Below are 20,980 nucleotides of genomic sequence, written 5' to 3'. Positions count from 1 at the left end.
CTCACACCCAGGATAACAGCAACAGCCGAACCTCAGTTTACTTCCTCGGTTCAGCATTGCTAATTGTTACCCTGGAAATCCTGATTAGTAAGTAAAGGGTAAAATCTCAAAAAATCGGACAATCTCTAGGCCACTCCATAGTGGGCGAAAGACCGTCCATGTCTCAGCGTTGGTTCCACTTATTGACGGCCGCCCCGTCCAAGCACGCCGACGGGCTCCCCGTTTAAGCAGAACCGCTCAGCGTTGGTTCCACTCAGTGTCGGCCGCCCCATCCTAGCACCCCGATGGGCTCCCCGACTCCTGAGCAGAACCGCTCAAATTCCGAGGAAAATAATTCACCGACAAGAACCCCTCAGCGGGCCCTGCCGGAGAACACCTTCCCCGGAGACTCAAGGCAAAAACCCCAAGGGAGCAAACTCAAAAACTCATCACCCAGGATAACAGCAACAGCCGAACCTCAGTTTACTTCCTCGGTTCAGCATTGCCATTTGTTACCCTGGAAATCCTGATTAGTAAGTAAAGGGTAAAATCTCAAAAAATCGGACGATCTCTAGGCCACTCCATAGTGGGCGAAAGACCGTCCATGTCTCAGCGTTGGTTCCACTCATTGACGGCCGCCCCGTCCAAGCACCCCGACGGGCTCCCCGTTTAAGCAGAACCGCTCAGCGTTGGTTCCACTCAGTGTCGGCCGCCCCATCCTAGCACCCCGATGGGCTCCCCGACTCCTGAGCAGAACCGCTCAAATTCCGAGGAAAATAATTCACCGACAAGAACCCCTCAGCGGGCCCTGCCGGAGAACACCTTCCCCGGAGACTCAAGGTGCTCCCTTAAGGCAAAAACCCTAAGGGAGCGAACTCAAAAACTCACACCCAGGATAACAGCAACAGCCGAACCTCAGTTTACTTCCTCGGTTCAGCATTGCCATTTGTTACCCTGATTAGTAAGTAAAGGGTAAAATCTCAAAAAATCGGACGATCTCTAGGCCACTCCATAGTGGGCGAAAGACCGTCCATGTCTCAGCGTTGGTTCCACTCATTGACGGCCGCCCCGTCCAAGCACCCCGACGGGCTCCCCGTTTAAGCAGAACCGCTCAGCGTTGGTTCCACTCAGTGTCGGCCGCCCCATCCTAGCACCCCGATGGGCTCCCCGACTCCTGAGCAGAACCGCTCAAATTCCGAGGAAAATAATTCACCGACAAGAACCCCTCAGCGGGCCCTGCCGGAGAACACCTTCCTCGGAGACTCAAGGTGCTCCCTTAAGGTAAAAACCCTAAGGGAGCGAACTCAAAAACTCACACCCAGGATAACAGCAACAGCCGAACCTCAGTTTACTTCCTCGGTTCAGCATTGCTATTTGTTACCCTGATTAGTAAGTAAAGGGTAAAATCTCAAAAAATCGGACGATCTCTAGGCCACTCCATAGTGGGCGAAAGACCGTCCATGTCTCAGTGTTGGTTCCACTCATTGACGGCCGCCCCGTCCAAGCACCCCGACGGGCTCCCCGTTTAAGCAGAACCGCTCAGCGTTGGTTCCACTCAGTGTCGGCCGCCCCGTTCAAGCACCCCAACGGGCTCCCCGACTCCTGAGCAGAACCACTCAAATTCCGAGGAAAATAATTCACCGACAAGAACCCCTCAGCGGGCCCTGCCGGAGAACACCTTCCCCGGAGACTCAAGGTGCTCCCTTAAGGCAAAAACCCTAAGGGAGCGAACTCAAAAACTCACACCCAGGATAACAGCAACAGCCGAACCTCAGTTTACTTCCTCGGTTCAGTATTGCCATTTGTTACCCTGGAAGTCCTGATTAGTAAGTAAAGGGTAAAATCTCAAAAAATCGGACGATCTCTAGGCCACTCCATAGTGGGCGAAAGACCGTCCATGTCTCAGCGTTGGTTCCACTCATTGACGGCCGCCCCGTCCAAGCACCCCGACGGGCTCCCCGTTTAAGCAGAACCGCTCAGCGTTGGTTCCACTCAGTGTCGGCCGCCCCATCCTAGCACCCCGATGGGCTCCCCGACTCCTGAGCAGAACCGCTCAAATTCCGAGGAAAATAATTCACCGACAAGAACCCCTCAGCGGGCCCTGCCGGAGAACACCTTCCTCGGAGACTCAAGGTGCTCCCTTAAGGTAAAAACCCTAAGGGAGCGAACTCAAAAACTCACACCCAGGATAACAGCAACAGCCGAACCTCAGTTTACTTCCTCGGTTCAGCATTGCTATTTGTTACCCTGATTAGTAAGTAAAGGGTAAAATCTCAAAAAATCGGACGATCTCTAGGCCACTCCATAGTGGGCGAAAGACCGTCCATGTCTCAGTGTTGGTTCCACTCATTGACGGCCGCCCCGTCCAAGCACCCCGACGGGCTCCCCGTTTAAGCAGAACCGCTCAGCGTTGGTTCCACTCAGTGTCGGCCGCCCCGTTCAAGCACCCCAACGGGCTCCCCGACTCCTGAGCAGAACCACTCAAATTCCGAGGAAAATAATTCACCGACAAGAACCCCTCAGCGGGCCCTGCCGGAGAACACCTTCCCCGGAGACTCAAGGTGCTCCCTTAAGGCAAAAACCCTAAGGGAGCGAACTCAAAAACTCACACCCAGGATAACAGCAACAGCCGAACCTCAGTTTACTTCCTCGGTTCAGTATTGCCATTTGTTACCCTGGAAGTCCTGATTAGTAAGTAAAGGGTAAAATCTCAAAAAATCGGACGATCTCTAGGCCACTCCATAGTGGGCGAAAGACCGTCCATGTCTCAGCGTTGGTTCCACTCATTGACGGCCGCCCCGTCCAAGCACCCCGACGGGCTCCCCGTTTAAGCAGAACCGCTCAGCGTTGGTTCCACTCAGTGTCGGCCGCCCCGTTCAAGCACCCCAACGGGCTCCCCGACTCCTGAGCAGAACCGCTCAAATTCCGAGGAAAATAATTCACCGACAAGAACCCCTCAGCGGGCCCTGCCGGAGAACACCTTCCCCGGAGACTCAAGGTGCTCCCTTAAGGCAAAAACCCTAAGGGAGCAAACTCAAAAACTCACACCCAGGATAACAGCAACAGCCGAACCTCAGTTAACTTCCTTGGTTCAGCATTGCTAATTGTTACCCTGGAAGTCCTAAAAAGGACTTTAGGTTGATGGATAGTAAAATTACCCATCAACTCTAATTACTTCTTAAAATTTATTTATACAAAACTTATTTAATATTTAGAAAGGTGCATTCTTAAACTTTTAATTACATTTAATAATAAAAAAAAAGTAAAATAAAATAACCAAAATTTCACTATGTTATATTATTTTACAAATTATTATATTAAAATATTTATAATAAAATAAATATTTAATTAAATAAAAGTAATTATATTTGTTTTAATTGATTTTAATATTTTACGAAAATACTACTATCAGCAGTATCACCGGTCTAGTGAACTTCAATCCTTTATGAACGTTCATTGAATATACAGTAGAATCTATTTTTAGGTGGGTCAGTACCCTAGTGATCCAACTGATCTATCTCACGTAGAAAATTATTGAAGCCATTCAAGACCTAACTTGAAGGTTGAAATTAGCTGTTCAGCAATCTTTTGGGGGAAAGGATGATGGAAGTTTATTGACCTCTAATAGTTATAGCATCTTGAAAGAAAATTGTGCTTACTTATCATAATACACCATTACTCTTTATAATCCTCTTTCGTTGTCACCGCCTATCGATATTCAAGTTATGGTACGCAAGAAATGAATGCAGAAAGGCAAAAATAGACAGTTATTAATGGCGTCTAGAGGAAAAAGTAAATGATCCTTAAAGAAATAACGGCCTCTCTACCGGTGGATTCACCAAACCACTTGAACTGTTTCGCAGAATGCAACTGGCACAAGAAATCCAAACAACACTCAGGTATTTTACTTACTGACACATCCCAGCTAGTCACTTAACTGTTAACTAGAAGAGGGGGGGGGGGGGACAACGAAATGTAAAAAAAAAAAAATTCTTTGAAACAGATCTACGTTCCAGTCGTATCATGATCTTTGAAACTTTTATAATATTTTTTTTTTCAATTAAAGTTAAGTTATTCGAACTTTTTCGGTGGTCGCAGAGTTCTCCCCCCCCCAAAAAAATAACTCGACCCCCTCCCGTAATGTGGCCTCCGCATTGATTTCTGGGATTTCGTGGAGATTCCGGATAAGAAATATCACTTATTTGATCTTTTGGTTGTTTTCTAAAAGTATTTACAAGCAATTCCTTTTCTCAGACGTCCATAATCATAATTAATTATTATTGTTAATATTACTGATCTCATAAAAATGAGCTCGAAATCAAGAATATGAGTTTCTGAAATGAAGATTGAAAAAGTATAAAATTAAAATGTTGTATTCTTATAGAAGAAACTATTGTAGAAAGTATAGAATATATGGAGCCTCCCTAGCTCATTCGGTATAGACCAGGGGTCGGCAAACCTTTTAGACCATTAACTCCTTCTAAGACTGAAGAGAATAGACATGGAGTATATAGAGCCTTGGTTTAATAATTAGCACGCTGTCTATCTTATATGTGATTATTCATTATGTAACTAAGTAAAAAAAGGGACAGTGAAAATAATACAATCCCTCTGTCGTAAAATGTACGAGATGGATCGAGAGATGAAGCACACGTGGCGCCACAGAACAACAGCGAAGTTGTAGACTACCGAACTAAAGCGAAGAGAGAGACAGAGAGATAGACGAAAAAAATCCTTTCCAAGGAGACCTTTTAAGTTCTCCTTTAATTAGCCAGCTTCATGTGAGATGTGGAAACCCCCCCCCCGGCGCTGGAAACTGGTTTTTATATCACAAAACATGCAAACGAACCAGAAGAACACACACAATTCACAGACAAAACATTAAATTAAAATATTAAAATTTAAATTAAAAATTACAATTTAATATTCTAGTTCCTCAAAATTAAGATGACGAAAACCAAGGATATTTGTTAGGTCATGAGCATTAACAACCACGGAAAAAGACCAAAGAAGAAGACTGTATTCAGTCTTCTTCTTTGGTCCCAACATCCCATCATATATTGACCATGAATTATGATTGTTTCCAATATACCAACACGGAAACAAAATATTTCTATCACAAACAAAATGATGATAATAATAACAATATAGTAACATTATTTACCATAATGTAGTATTCTAATTCTTTCCATCGTGCAACAATTGAAATGAATAAACAGGTATGACGTCAGAGAATCACACGGTATTTTTATTATTGAATAGTCCCATCAATGTTAAAGAATGCAACGCTATTCAGAGTATACTCAAAAAAGCCTAAAAAAGATTTCATTTGAGATCAGTAGATAAAATTATCCGCTGAAATGGTTTCTAATAAAACAAAGGTTTTTTCCCCTTAACATTAAAAGTAACAGATTCTAAATTAATTTTTAAATAACTTAGTGTAGGTAAGACTAGAATCTCTGGCTGTACGTTCCGTACTACACTAATAACTGACACGAAATGCTGGCGCGACTTCATAAATCATCGATAGTATTTTGATTATAGATAATATCGACTGTCGCCTGCCGTTAAACCAGATCTGACAACATGGAAGCATGAGGTCATACCCATCATGAATTATAAAACAAATGAAACGTTTTATATGTACATTGAATTAAAATAAGTATCGAGACACCTCATCCGTTTTGAAAGAAAGCTTCTCGTTACGTGTGGTCTATACTGCTATTGTAAGACAAACCAGAGATAAATAAACTCACTAGAGTCGATTGTGCGTGTTCATGACGTCAATGGCACGTGGAAATGAATTTACGGACTTCGAAAGAGGATCAGTCGCTGGATATCAGTGGTCTCAATAAAGAAATAATGAGGTGTAACCGTATCAGTGGATCGAAAGGTACCAAGGAAAGATAGGTACGAGTATCTTGACAATCAAATATGAAAAGAATTGACCTAGGGTTCAAAAACGCCTACGGTAGTTCGGATGCGTATGAAATAAGCTGCATAGTCTCAGTTTCTAAGGAAGGCTAACGATATATTGACCTAACATCAACCATGGAAATCATCACTGCACAGGTGTTTAAAAAGACATCGTGATTGGTCCATAGAAAGTCAAAGTCCATGATACGAAGAGACCAATCAAGTACCACCCTTTTTTAATAGGATGGACGAGTTGGAATGCAGTAGATTCCTGGTAAACACCGTATGCCTGAATGCATCTTCTTCCGAACAAATTTATTCATCCAACAATCGAGCTTTGCTATTCTGTTATTGTCTATGTCCAATTTAAACACTGGACGATATATATTATGAAAAAAGTTACAAAGAAAATCAAAATATGTATCCATGAATAACACAAAATATAATCTTAGAAGCAACGACACTTCTAGCTATACGACTAATTATTAACAAAATTATGGAGCAGAACGTTATTAATCAACTCTCACCATATACAGAAAACCTTCATATAATTCGAAAATACAGCATACAGTTTCTCTAAGAATAAAAGAACATCTCCTTGAAGGATTTTGTCAGACCTAAATATCTTAGATAAAAATTAAATTATTACGACTGCTATTATCAACTCATCTTAACACTGATACATGAAACTGTTAGAAAAGTTAAGCCATGTTGGAATAAGTGTGCACACGTACTTTAGAAATTGTCTTCAATGTCTAAAAAAAGACACGCATGGTTCAATTTCAGTAAAGTGTTACCAGCAATTCGCGGAGTCCCACTGGGAGCGATTCTATCTCCAATTCTAACTAGCCACTTTTCAGAAGCCAAATATTTCAATAAGCAGATGATACAGCTATGGTATCCGTCCATAATAATGCAAACAACAAGCAGCGTGACATAAATGTGGTCGATAATTAGCTCAGCGTAAACTCTATCCACTTTAACTCCGAAAATAAAAAGATAATAATATTCAGAAATCCATTGAGTCAATCAGCTGATAATAAGTATATAACAATCCAATATCTGCCCGCCAACATGTAGAATACAACAGCAAAACTAACACAACGAGAAGCAATGAAAACAATATGATGCCTTGGAATTGACCGTGATGCATATATGAAGTGGAATATCATATGAATCATCTACAAAGCCAACTCCACACAATAGCATAAAAGTACTACAGAGACTTAATATCTGCATACACCAAAACACTAAATACAAAACACTGTCAGAGAATTAAGATACGCTATAACAACGTATATGCGTTTTGTGCAGGCTACAAATTAAATTGATTATTATCATTACTCTATAAAATAATAAAGTTGATACCAGTTTTATCCACACTGTAATGACAGAACAAAAATACTATATCCAAACACTTATGTTGTCACATAGTTATGCAAAAATATTATTTTGATGCTAACTACAAAATAACCATAACCAAGTATCGTATAACGATTATAATTAAATTATAACGTTAATTATAACGATTTCAACCTTAAGAACCTTAAGACATACTATGAAAGAGAAATTCGTATGCATTACAGACCACATAAGGTGAACTATTCTAGCTCAGACTCTCCAGTTTAATGATGCATTATCATCACATTACTGTATCGCCCGCGCGCGTGCATTTTCATCGAACTGCAGTGGTGTAGTGTAGTGTACATCAGGTTTATTTGGAACACACTAATAAGCAATAACTAACCAGTGTCATACTCAGATAAGCTTAGCACAAGTTTCGAGGATGCAAGTGGATACATCATCTACTTGCATTCGGCAAATTGTTGACGAATTAGGCCATCTCAGGTCAACAGTCAGTGATGCCATATTGAGGCAGAAGCGATGGGAGCCGACTGTAAGTGCCATCCGCAGCTGACGACCAACCACACTCATCGAAGGTGACTGTAGGGTGCTACGAAGGATAATATGTAAACACTGCCATTTGTCGGCCGTCGATGCCCAGAACACATGCAGAGTTCTGGGCATCGACTGGAACAAAAATCTGTACAAAAACATTCAGAACCGAGACTCAAAACATGGGATTCATAGTAGAACTGAAATATGCAATCCCCGCGTTACAGGAACCAACATGTCGCTTCGTCTTCAGTGATGCAAAGAGCGGAGACAGTGGGACGTAGAAGCCTTGGAAAGCTGTGGCGTGAAGTGACGAATCGCTCAATATCCTCTACCGAATAGATAGACGGGTGTGAGTGTGGTGAATGTCCAGTGAACGTCTCTTAGTGAGTGACCCTAGCTATGAAATTCGGAGGTGGCGTTATGATCATCTGGTCCTGTTTTTCCTTGAATAGCATCGCATCTCTGTTTGTGGTGCGGCGAACACAGAAAACTCCGAGAGGGATCTGAACATTCTGGACAGTGCAACACTTCCTACTTTGTGGCATTTCCAAGGAACTGACCATTATCTCTGAAGCAAGACAACGCTCCGTGTCACACTGCTGCTGCTGTAACTGCCTGGTTTGTGAACATGAACGTCACCTCCACGGTGCCCTGACTCAATCCTATTGAACAAATGTGGGATGAAATGGATCATCGGGTGAGATCAAGTGACGTCCGCCCCCACAAACAGTCTAGGACCTCATTACATGCCTACAGGAAGAATGGCCCAAAATTCCCATTGATCCTATTGTGCGCTTGTGGTAAGTATGCCCATTAAGATTGCTGCAGTCGCTGCGAAAGGGCGTCCTTCATCTTATTAAGGTGGGCGCTACTGCTGTTTGTTCCTCTCACTATGGTATCTGTTGACTTCTTTCCAAGCAGTGTATATATTCATGTTTCTAATGTATACAGAACGTAATAATAATAATAATATTATTATTATTATCAGGGCAGACGGAAGCTGGCCTGCATTGAAGGCGGGCGTCACTGCAAGGTGGGCGCCGTTTCGAAGTGTTAGTATGCAGTTTCATTCTTTCTTTAAATTTTTGTAAACGAATTAATTAATAATAATAATTAGATAAGCCAATATAATTGCTGCAAATTTACAGTTAGAAAAAGTTACAAATTTACAAAAAATTCTCGCAAATTCTTTCCACATGATTATGACAAAAATAAAAATAAATAAATAAATTGCTATTTGTTTGGAGGCGCCCATTTCAGCTTTGCAGGCGGGCGACATCCAGCATAGCGACGGCCCTGATTATTATTATCGAAGCCATGAAACTTGGCTTATGAGGTAAAGTGTTACTCTGATGGGTCAAGGGTTCGTAACTTACACTGAACGGATTGTTTGTAGTACGGAGCGACTCTGTGCGGTAGTAACTAGATTACAACCCCCTTCTAAGATCGGACTCTTAGGTTTTCCATCCTATTCAAAAAAGCCATGATATTGCTTACAGACAAAATATTCTAGCTGCATACCGTTAACTGCTTTACTATTATCTAAACCACCAGATATTTGAACTCAGGAGAGGGTTGTCAAAAAATGATTTTCATCTCTGGTGCAACAGCACCTCCTTGCTTAATGGAGATCTTCCATCACGTAGAAAAGGATGCATAGTTTCCAAAGCAGTACTTTCCGCTTATAATTTTTCAGGGCATTACATCAATTACAGTAATCCATCCACCTACTATTTTATAGCCTTCAAGTCTAATTAAAGTCAGTATAGCATTATAAGGAACAGTTACATCAATATTGTGTTGCCAAACCACTTCGACTTACCTGGAGCTTTTCAAAGATACTCGTAACGATATAATGTTGGCAAGGAGTTATGAAAACAAAGAAACTTCATAACATCTGGAGATTGTTTTCAAATGGAAGACTAAGGGTAAATGGAAATCCGCACAAAAGTAAAAGAATCTTATTAGCGTTGTTGCTAGTCGGTAACATGGAATTAGAACGTGGCCACAAGAGGACTGAGGGGGAGGTTGTGCACGTAACACGAAAAGTCAATCAAAGTCCTTCGGAAACAAAGAGCGCGTTCAACAGTTGAGATTAAGATGAGCTACGAAAAGCCCATGAGACAATCATCCCATTTTCTCTCACAGATGGAAAAGGTCATAGCTAACGACGCTTTTACTCAATTACTACCAATTAGCTTTCCTTTATGTTGTCTTTCGATGCATAAGAAATAGGCGAACAACTGGACGTATAAAGCAAGTCCAAAAAATTCGTCCGTTTTCCTGCAAAGGATGCTTCCCCTGCTAACATCAGCATATTTATTTTAAAAAAAAAAATCATTAAATATTCTCTAAGGGACCTTTCTCTGCCGAAAATGCTATTCAAAGAAGGCTAATTATGGATATAATTCGAGAAGTCGTCCTATCTTTCCACCCTCTTTACATATTTGGACAGACGGCACAAACGGTATAGTTTTAAATGCAACTAAAGGTGACGCAGTCCTCTGCGCGACTGGTCCGAAACATCACCCCCTCCGGTGTCACGTCACTCTTCTCCGTGCACCTCCCCTTCCCCGCCTTTGCTCTCTCTGTGGACTGGTCCATCATCTCCTTCCTCCCGCTCCCAACGTCTGTTCTCTTTAACGCTTCGGATTTCCGAAGACTCCAAGCTACGGCATCAGTACCCTCACGTCTAAGCGCGCGCCTCCTGACCTGCACTGTGTTGTCTCTCTCTCTGCAACATCCTCAACTCTGGACCGAAGGTAAATACTTTGCATGTGTGTACGTACTAATTGGTAACTTCTTTTGGCTTTATTTTATTTTTTAATACGTAAAGAATCAGTTTTGAACAGGAAGATAGAAAGAGAATAAGAGGATGTGTGTTTGGGTGCCTTGCTTTGCCGCTGTTTGAACCCTCCGCTTGCGTTGTACGGGCATGACCGACTCGGATGCAAGTTTTGCTACATCGGCATTTCTGTAGCTTGCAAAAAAAAAAAAGTTTTCGACGCATGTTGATGCAATATACAATTGACGCATACTGTCGGACGTAAGTATGCAGTTGTTTGTTTTTTATTGTAATGAATTCATGTTATCAGTTTAGAAAGATCGTGCAAGGAATTATGTAATTTCGTCAGTGCTTTATTCCTTTGAGATTTCGTCGTAACGGATAGCAAACATAAAAGAAAAACCAATTATGTTATGTACATCTCTTGTTAAAAATTGTTATTAAGTAATTAGAGAACAAATTTACTTAATGGAGAAACCATTGTTACGTGAAGGTTACATTATTGTTATGATTCTTATGAATAAGCTTTGTGACATCACGTAGCCAGTACTATAATACACTAAAGAAGAATGAGATCGCCATTTTAATTAAAATATTAATTATAAACTACTACTAGAGAGCTGACTTTCTATATATAATATATCGGATGTTATTTGTTTTATATAAATCATTTATTTGATATTTCAGGTGCTTTATGGTTTGAGTATTCAAGAACTACGAAAATGGCTTTATTATCTTACCATCTATTTATCTGTCAAAAGTCTTATTATTAGTATAATTCAAATATTTAATCTTTGTGTCATAAAATTCACAACTTTCCTAATGTACTTTTTCAAATAGGATCACACAAAAATAATCAAAGCTTAAAATCTAAGCGCTAATTATTAATTTAAAAATAAATTAACTGATTATTGTATTTGAGCGATAAACAATACAAAAATTCAAACAATGAATATCGCTAACAATGGTGAAATCTTCACCATGCTTTTGTCGTCTGCTTCTCTTTGTATATCAAAAAAAAAAAAAAGAAAGGCAACAATGTGTACATTGCATATTTAAAAAGCACAAACAACAAAGGTTTTTATCGATCGTTCATTCAAAAAACATAAAAGACAATTCAGATATCTACAATTGTTGAATTTACGAACACTCAGACTCTTTTGTTAGGTTTTAAAATTTACAGACCAAGCAATCATACAGATGGATATTTTGATATGTTAAGACTACCTGGAATTGCTCGTTGTAGATTATTCAGGAGCACAACAACGAGATGATAAACGAGGTACATTTCATTTACATAATTTAATAACGCGCTTTACAATCCCGTAATCAAATAAGCAGAGAAAACCCACACAAGTGCAACACACAGAATTAAGGAAGAGGTTTATGCTAGAAAGAATAAATCTAAGTGGTGAGATGATCTCTCTCTCTCTCTCTCTCTCTCTCTCTCTCTTTCATCTTTACACAATGAAATTTATTTCTGGTATTTCTGTGTATCTAGTCTTAAAAAATCAGCCTTTTAAAGAGTGCATGTAAAACTACGGTGCAATCTGCGTCATCTGAAGAAGACTGTGTCAAAGCCGTCGAAACTTCTCTTCGTAATTTTTTTTTTTTTTTTTTTTTTTTTTTTTTTTTTTGCAATTTATGTCTGTACTACAGGACAATACATTAAATTTCTATTTTAATTTTAAACAACCACTTTTCGGGGAAAACGAAATTGTCTTAATTAAAAGGGCAGAGTACTTGTAGGTGGTTTGGTGGATTTTTCCTTTTCTCATTAGTTGTCAGCAAGTCACGCGTCCCACTCGACACTGACAGAATGCGTACCTCGAAAGAAAGAAAGTTAATTTTATCTACACTAGCCCGCTTCTCGCGTCTGGAGACTTAATACTGCGCAATTATTAATTCACTGACGGACTCTTTATCACTAGATGTTTGGGATTCTAATTAATGCCAGTGGAGTAGATCTTACGTTATCTTGTCGTGTGAGAGGATGCAGTAGATAAAAAATAAATAAATAAATCACCTCTCTCTATCTCTCCCTTTAATGAAATAGTAAGATAACATATTATATGTGACCAACTCAATTAGCCTAATTTATTTGCTGAAGAAAGAAGTAGTAATATCCTAAATATTATATATTCAATATTATATACCCAATGCTATTATGCTGCCATCTATCATCAATTAATTTTACTATTCATTATAAAATCATTTATAAGTATAAATGATTTAATAACATTGGGCTATTAATTAATATTAGAAAGATTTATATCATGCCTAGTCCATAACCAGTCCTATTAACGAAACACATATAAATTTATTGTCAATAATGAGATAATTTGGCTGCAAATCCTTTTAAATATTTAAAGATTGGATCAACTGATTCAATATATGTCACCTACCTGGAAGTTTGGGCTTATATAGACATTTAAACCATCGATCGATTGTGCAAATATTTATCCATTTAATTTGCAATATTTTCTATATTTCATTATTCACAATTATCAATGGTCTTCAGCAAATAACATGACTTCCATCATCAATGATGTATTCTACGAAGATTTATTCCATTAGATGGAAACAAGACTGCTCAAAGAGATGGGACTTCTATCAACATTATATGCCTGTAGATAATGCATGTTCAGAATTCATTATGAATGTGGTAGGAGATTAATCACAACAAGTAAAGAAACTATTTTAGGTATGTTGTCTGTAGATTACTCTTACACTTCTCCCAACAGACCCGAAGTGTGGCTATGACGCCATTAAGGTCAAACTATCGCTTCCATTAGCTTTAATGGTGGCCCATAGCTACTGTGTACGTCCATTAGGGAGTTTCAGTGTCTCACTACACTTGATCAATCATTTGAAAATTCAATCCCACATTGGATTCTGTAAAATTTTAAATTTAGATGAGTTCCCTACAATTTTTTCGGTCCATTACTACCAATTTTATGATATCCAATATCTTCTGGAATAAAAGGCGCGTTAAGAGTGACGGAACGAATTGTATGAACGGTGTCATTACTGAAGTAATGACACCGTTCATACAGTGCATTCTAAATACTCAAAATTGTATATTAAGACAATATTTCATTTATTCAGGTTTTATTTTCTATTAACGATATTTGACTAGGAAAATAAAGCAAGGGATGTAAAAATCGCGGCTAAAATAATTTATAAATACGGATTTCAATTTCTGGTCCAATATATAATATTTTCTAAAATTACTCTTTTAAACCACTGCGCATCGAATATTGTCTACCCCATGTCACACATCCTTTCCATATAACTGATTAGCGAAGCGTGGTTTGTAACTATCTCGCTGAACACGTTTCCTGTCTGCAGCTAAGTTGATTGGTTGCTGCAATCTGGGTTCTCTTAATAGGGTCATGGGCGACTCATAATGTACTACTATCTGGGCAACGTCGATACCACTGTCCCATTAATTTCGACCGGCCAGTCTATATATTAATGCTCCAATTAATGCTCAAACCTTTATTATCTGACATCTATAATCATTTTCCGTTACCATTTTATGCAAATAATCTTACAAATGTAGAGTTATAGTTGGCCAAACAAAAGTACTTTATGGATTGTCGTTTACATTTGTTATAGTAAAATAGGATAGACTTGTCTATTTCCTATGAGTCCATTGTTGTAGTTTTCAGTTTGCAATAATGTCGATATTATTGTTGGCATCAACAATTCAAATTGTGTATTTCAGTTAAAACTGTTTCTATAGTAATTATATGAGCTAAAATGCATTATTACGTCACAGAAAAGATAGCTTCAGTATTGTTATTACTAACATAAGGAGTTCTGTCTCCAATTTGAAATGGTAGATTAAGCTGATAAAGTAAACTCGTTCAAGATTTCATACATCTCTGCAGGAACATCAGTATTATATAGGATTAATAAGGATGTTCATTCATCCTAATAGACTAATCTCAAGAATAGTAAGAAGCTTCGAAAGCAATTACAGTTTAATACCGTCGTTTAATTCCTATTCAATGCGCAGATGCGCCTTCAATTCGGTCTCATATTTTGCACCTAAAAGAACTTTTATTTCTCTCACCTATTTCCTACTTCATATTTTGACAATGGTAATGTTATCTTATAAAAAGGAGGTTAAAAAAAAAAAGGAGAAGAAATATCGATGGTGTTTGTCCATATCTCATTGGTTCTTTCCCTAGACGCGCTTTGGCACTGTGCCAGCTGTGTGAAATGAGACGCTGACATTCCAATGATCCAGGACTAGTGGATAGCGATGTAATTTATTCTCCAAATAAATGCGATAGCAGCAATAAGAATGCGGGGGGGGGGGGGAAGCAGCAAAAATCAGTATACAAACCACATCGAATTCTTAAGGCTATCTTCTTTTTCGGTGGTAATCTTGTGTGGTTTATGGCTATATGAGGTGTCTTGAAATACCAAATTTATTTCTAACAAGGATCACAAACTGCCTTTTAATCTTTGGATGATCTCATTACTGCTACGAATGACACTCGAGGTACCATTTTCTCCACCCCCTTTATTATTGAAAAGGTTCCTAAATATCCTTATTATACGTTATCAAGAAACTTCTCCTTTGTATCATAGCAACACATTCTTCTTGCACCCCCCCCCCCGCTCCCGCCTTTCCACAATGGAATTTATGCAGCTGCGTTAATTCTAATAAAGCTTGTTGACATTTGTGTCACATTTTCAGCAATGTTAGCAATCATAAACAAGTATGGAAATATTCCTAGAAAAATAATACAAAATGCGTATTCGGAAACTAGAGTTGATTTTGTCTGTGTAGATGTTTCATTATTACTATTTGTATTATCATTTTGTAACGTTCCGATTCTTTTTGCAAATAAAATGTCGTAAGTCAAAACTGAGATCACTCGACATGTTTTAGTAAAGATTATATTACTAAATTTCATCAAAATCCGTCCAGCCAGAGCACAATTGTCGGATACGTGTTTAAGTATGTTTTACTATGATCAATTTTGTCATTCGAAATACATAAGATGGTTTTAAAAATAGCCTACATTAAGGAAGAATTTTTTTTTTTTACATTAATTCACGATTTATTACTGTTTTATTTTAGAACTCAAAAATCATACGAAAAATGGTATTTATTTCCAGTAGTTGAAAATAATCCAAAATTTATTTTTCATAACTTCAAAAACTATCGGCCAATATATATTCCGTTACTCACAAGACAATAGATTCGTAATGTGGCGGAAGGCCATGTCGTTGTCATGGGTACCTCTCAAATCATCTTAAGAAATCTTTACAGAACATTGATCCGTTAGGTTTTTCTTGAAATATTGAAATGTCAAACTCTCACCGGAAAAGTCAACAATGATATTTATTAATAGCGACTATTCTTTTTTTTTTTTTTTTTTTTTTGTCTAGCGGGAATATTGCAACGAATACTTCTCTCCTCTCCCTTCTCTTAGGACGTGTTGAGCCCTCCTAATGAGGGATTAACTATACATTTTATTACTGATCCGTGTGTGTGTGTGTGTGTTCAAGGGGCCGGTTTACCTGTTCTGAGGGATGAAAAACCCGAGTTTCAGGGAGTAAAAAACCCCTACACCTTCGTATGAGACCGGTTAACTCATCTTTATTCGAAAGATGACCAGATGGGAATCGAGCCCAGGTCTTTCCACACAAAGGGCTTCGTCTATAACGACTGAGCTACGGAGGCTCACTTGAGTTATTAATTATACTTTATGTATAAATTTAATTACTCCAATAACACCCTTCTTTCTACGCATTTAGTAGATTCTAAGGCTTACGCAAAACAGCATTTAAATCGTATGTGATACCAAAGAGAATTATAGAAAAAGGAACCGTTTAAATTTTGGCAGTTTCTCACCGACTAGAGGGCAGGTCAACGAGCGAATTTGCTACACCAACAGAAAACATTTGAGAAGCATAACCGTAAAAAACGTCTTCGTTGTTTACACCCAAATAAAATTTTTATCAACTTTCACGTCGAAAAAAGGCTTTTTGATGCGAAAGAAGAAAGGGGATGAAAAGAACAGCAAATAGTCCATTGTTTAGAATAGTCAACTTTTCCTTAAACAAATGGATTATAGGTTTTTGTAGCTTCGGCCCTCTGGCAGTTCCAAACAACGACTGAAGGCATGTTGGGAAAGAGGGGAGGGGGGAGGGGGAGGTGCAATGTCTACTAAACCGACTAAGCAAAAAAGATTTACAATCGGAAAAATTCTGCTGGTATACTTCCGTCTACAAACTGAAGAATTGATCGATTAGGCCGTTCTGGTAGTATAACATTCCCTTTTCAATTCAAAGAGAACAGACCATAAAAATTTTACCACGCATCCCTAGCCAACTGCCATTGGAGTCCGAATATTCCACCGAGCCGACTGTTGCTATGGTAACGATCGCTACATTCTCCACTGCTGTTAAAGAACAGTATTTCTGTTCTCAGAACCAAAAGTGCCAGACAAGACACCAAACTAAATAAAAAAAATGGATAGACAGATAGATAGATAGATAGATAGATAGATAGATAGAGAGAGAGAGAGAGAGAGAGAGAGAGAGAGAGAGAGAGAGAGAGAGACTTAGATGCAAGAGGCACTTATTGTAAAAGAAAATCCGTCTAACTCAATATTCTTTCTTTCTATTCCATTCTTCTCTCCTTTTCGGATCTGTTATTTTACTCATATCTATACGTCCGGATACATAAAAGTCTCTCTTCGTTTTCAAGTCATTCCCATCTTCCTCTCTCCGCTTGTCTGCCTCGATGTTCACGGAAATCAAGCCTGACATTTCTTCTTTCCAGAATCTTAGGTCACGACCCCCTGGTTTTGTTTATTTTATGAATGTCATCTCTTCATCACTGTCGTTTCAGGAGTCTTACTTGCTCAATCTTTAATGTTTGCTGTCACTGTAGCTGCATTGCATTGACAAACACATCCATCAGGTCTCTCCCTGTGTGTGTGTGTCTGTCTCTTTTATCCTCTTCGTGTGCCGTGAAAAACTAAGATCATCTTTCAGTAGCATCATTCACGGTAAGTGACTATGCAGTGTGTGTATGTGTGTGTGCACACAGAGAAATTAATCTCGGAAAAAATCCTTTTATGCTCATACCGCACGTGATTCTTATTTAAAAAGCAAACGTAAATCCTTCAGACCGTTTCAATAGAAATCAGTTAATATACGAAAGCATCCAGCAACTAATGGATAGCAGTATGTCATCAAGGTGACTCAAGGTCATAATAGTTTGTCAGAAATTATCTTTGTCGTATAACAAGCGATGTCTTCGTTCAAATTCCGTCTGCGATAGAACAATTTTGGACATTTCTATAATAAGGCTAAATGAATTGATTTTTTTTAGACTTTTTTCCCCCCTGTTTTTTAATCAAAACACGGTCAGTTTCTTAGCACAGCACCACGCATCAACCCTTTTATAAAAGTAACGGTTGAAAAATAAAAACGCATGATATAATCTTACTTGAAAAACAAATTTCTCGGTTGCGGTGTGTTTAGTTAGATTCATCATCTCGCGTTCAACTTTCCTTTCTCTCCCGCACGCACGCACGCACGCACACATACACGTCAAATGTGGGTCACTGCATTTAACAGAGTTCTTCCGTTAGTAACTGTTAGAAAGAACACAGTTCTCCGCTAAACATCTGTGTCTTTCCGTAATGTTTCTGTTTACGGCGACGACTGGTTCGTGTCTAATTCGTGTTAGTTTCGTGCACGTAAAAGGAAGTTGTTTCCATTTAAAAAAATGTGGATTTTATGAAACTATAAAAAACGTGTTTCCGCTGCTATTAGAGATGAGTGGATTACTTCAACTCCCAACTTCCCATCATTGTTGTACTTCTGACAAATACTTTTACTGAATCCTTTGACAATTATTTATTATAAATAATCTTTTTATTGCACGTTTTTTTTTTTTTATCTGTCCGGTATAGTAAAAAAAATAAAGATGTTAGAGTGATACACTAAATATATGGTTCGTAAAGTTGAACATCTTGATGGCCATTCACCAACAGCGATATATTGTCAATCAGTCGGTACATGTGACAACGAATCATTGTTGGAAATACACTGTAAAACTGCCGGAGACACATTTTACAATGTCTCCGGCAGTTTGCATCGAGGGCAACTGCGTAGTGCATTCAAAACTCGAGTATTTCGTCTGGAAAAAGGATCAGTAAACATGCAGTCAACCAGGGGCGGCTCGTGCATAGGCACTGCGAAACTGTAGCACCCCCAATTTTTCTCGATATATAAATATATTGATTAATTTATTTATATTTGCTTGTAATGTTTAATTTTATCATCAACAATCCTATACAATTCTCTTATTTTGTATAAAAAATAATAAAAATCTATCTTGTAGCACTTAGGAGGGCGAAGGACGTTAGCAGCACTGTGTTTACCACAGTGTAATATTGCTACGCGTGCAAGCATATACACGTGATTGTGAGATACGCGCTATTAGAATAATGCGGCACTGTCCGTCGCGCAGTTCCACTGTTGTTTATATGCAGTTTGCGCCAGTAGTAGAGTGTTCGTAGTGCTTATCGTGTTTACTCCGTCTCTTTAAACATTTGGACATTACAATTAAAGACATAACATTTGTTATAGTTTTTATTTTAGAACATCATTGGGGTTACGATAATGGATTTTATTTTTAAGTAATTTTGAATTATACTAAACTGTATAATTTTATCGATAATAAACAATATTTTTTCATGCTTAATTTTTTAAAAAAATTTTACCATAATTTTAATATTTATCCAAACACGTATACGCTGTACTCATAGTGTGTATGTATATTTCGAAAGTTGCAGCACCCCCACGATTTGAAGCCACGAGCCGCCACTGCAGTCAACGCACTTAATACACTGGCCTCATAGCCAGTGTCTCGGTCTGTAAATGAACAAATTTCGCATCTGTTCTTTATGCTTTCAAACAGACCGACACCGTACCATGCAGAAGTTCTAAACCACATCCAACAAGTTTCCGGGACGAAGAACTCTTCCATCGCTTTATGAGATCCGCTAACTCACCTTCAGGTGGAAAGTCGTCATAAAGGAGCGCCTGGTAGACGGATTCGAACCCGGGTGTTTTCTTTCCAATGAAAGAGCATCGTCGAAACGGACTGGGCTACCAAGGCTCTATCCATGGCTATAATAACCGGTATGGTAAGCAAAAGTAGAACCCGAGCACGAAATCATAAAAAGGATCGGTTATTTGTTTTATGATTTCTTGGCAATAGAAAATAGTCGTTTTGTCGTGCTAAATGATATAGAAAACGATATCATATGCATCAAGATCCACATAATAATTTATTATTATTATTATTATACTATTTAATTACACTACACTAAAATGCGGACAAGCAGATTCATTGAATCAATCTTTTTCCATACATTAATTTACTCAAACAGTAAATTAACTGTGGCATTTACGGATCTTGCATAACGACAGTTTTATTTATTTTTTTCTTTGTTGACGGTATCTGTAGATTGCGAAAGAAAAATAATCGTTGAAAAATCTAAATGCATTAGACTAAAATGCATTATCGCGTTTTTGTAAGGTTTCAGTTTTTTTTTTTTTTTTTTTTTTTAATAGAATATTGATAAGCAGCTTGCGTGACGTAAGAAAAATGATAAACGAGCAGATAGAGTTGGAAAGAGGATGAAATGGTAATGACAGAAAAATCTGGAAGACGCAGAAGGTTCGAAAAGATGAATACGAAGAAAAAGACAGAAATATCCGACAGAGAATTCGAACACACAACACGAAACGACAGGGACCAAAGAGAACCTCCGGAAATGCTGGATAGTGGAAGAAGAAAAAGAAGAAGAAAGACTGTCAGAGTAAATTATGCAGATGGCTTCAAGTGTGCCAAAGAAAAATGCAAATTAGGAATGTCGCTGTGTGGCCTCCGAGGAACGAAAAGAATGCAAATGACGAATTCCCCCCCCCCACACAAAACTGGAGTGGAGGAAGTCCGCAATGGATGATGGTACATTATTGGAAAATGCAATAGAACAGGAAAAGATTTACGATTATTGGCGCTAATCGCATTCCGGATATTCAATTATTTAAAATGGCATCGATTTCGACGCATCAATAAAATAAAAATAAAAAAAAGAATTTCTCTGAGCATTTTTCACTTCGTTTCTTAGCGATCGAAACCCAACAAAATTTTCTTCAAGTGGTAATGATGAGTCTAAACAACTCGAGATTTTGAAAAACTGTTAGGGAACAAATGGGTCATTAAGGACCATAAATTACACCTTTTTCTTGCACCTCCTAAACGGGAAAATCGATTGTTATAAAAATGTTCTTCATTCTTCTTTCTGTTTACTGATATTGAAGAGAACAAAACTGGATCGTACGATGGTA

This window comes from Typopeltis vanoorti, chromosome 5, assembly GCF_054136105.1.
Source record: "Typopeltis vanoorti isolate ZY-2024b chromosome 5, IOZ_Tvanoo_1.0, whole genome shotgun sequence".
Lineage (NCBI taxonomy): Eukaryota > Metazoa > Arthropoda > Arachnida > Uropygi > Thelyphonidae > Typopeltis > Typopeltis vanoorti.
Note: the sequence above shows the minus strand (reverse complement) of the source record.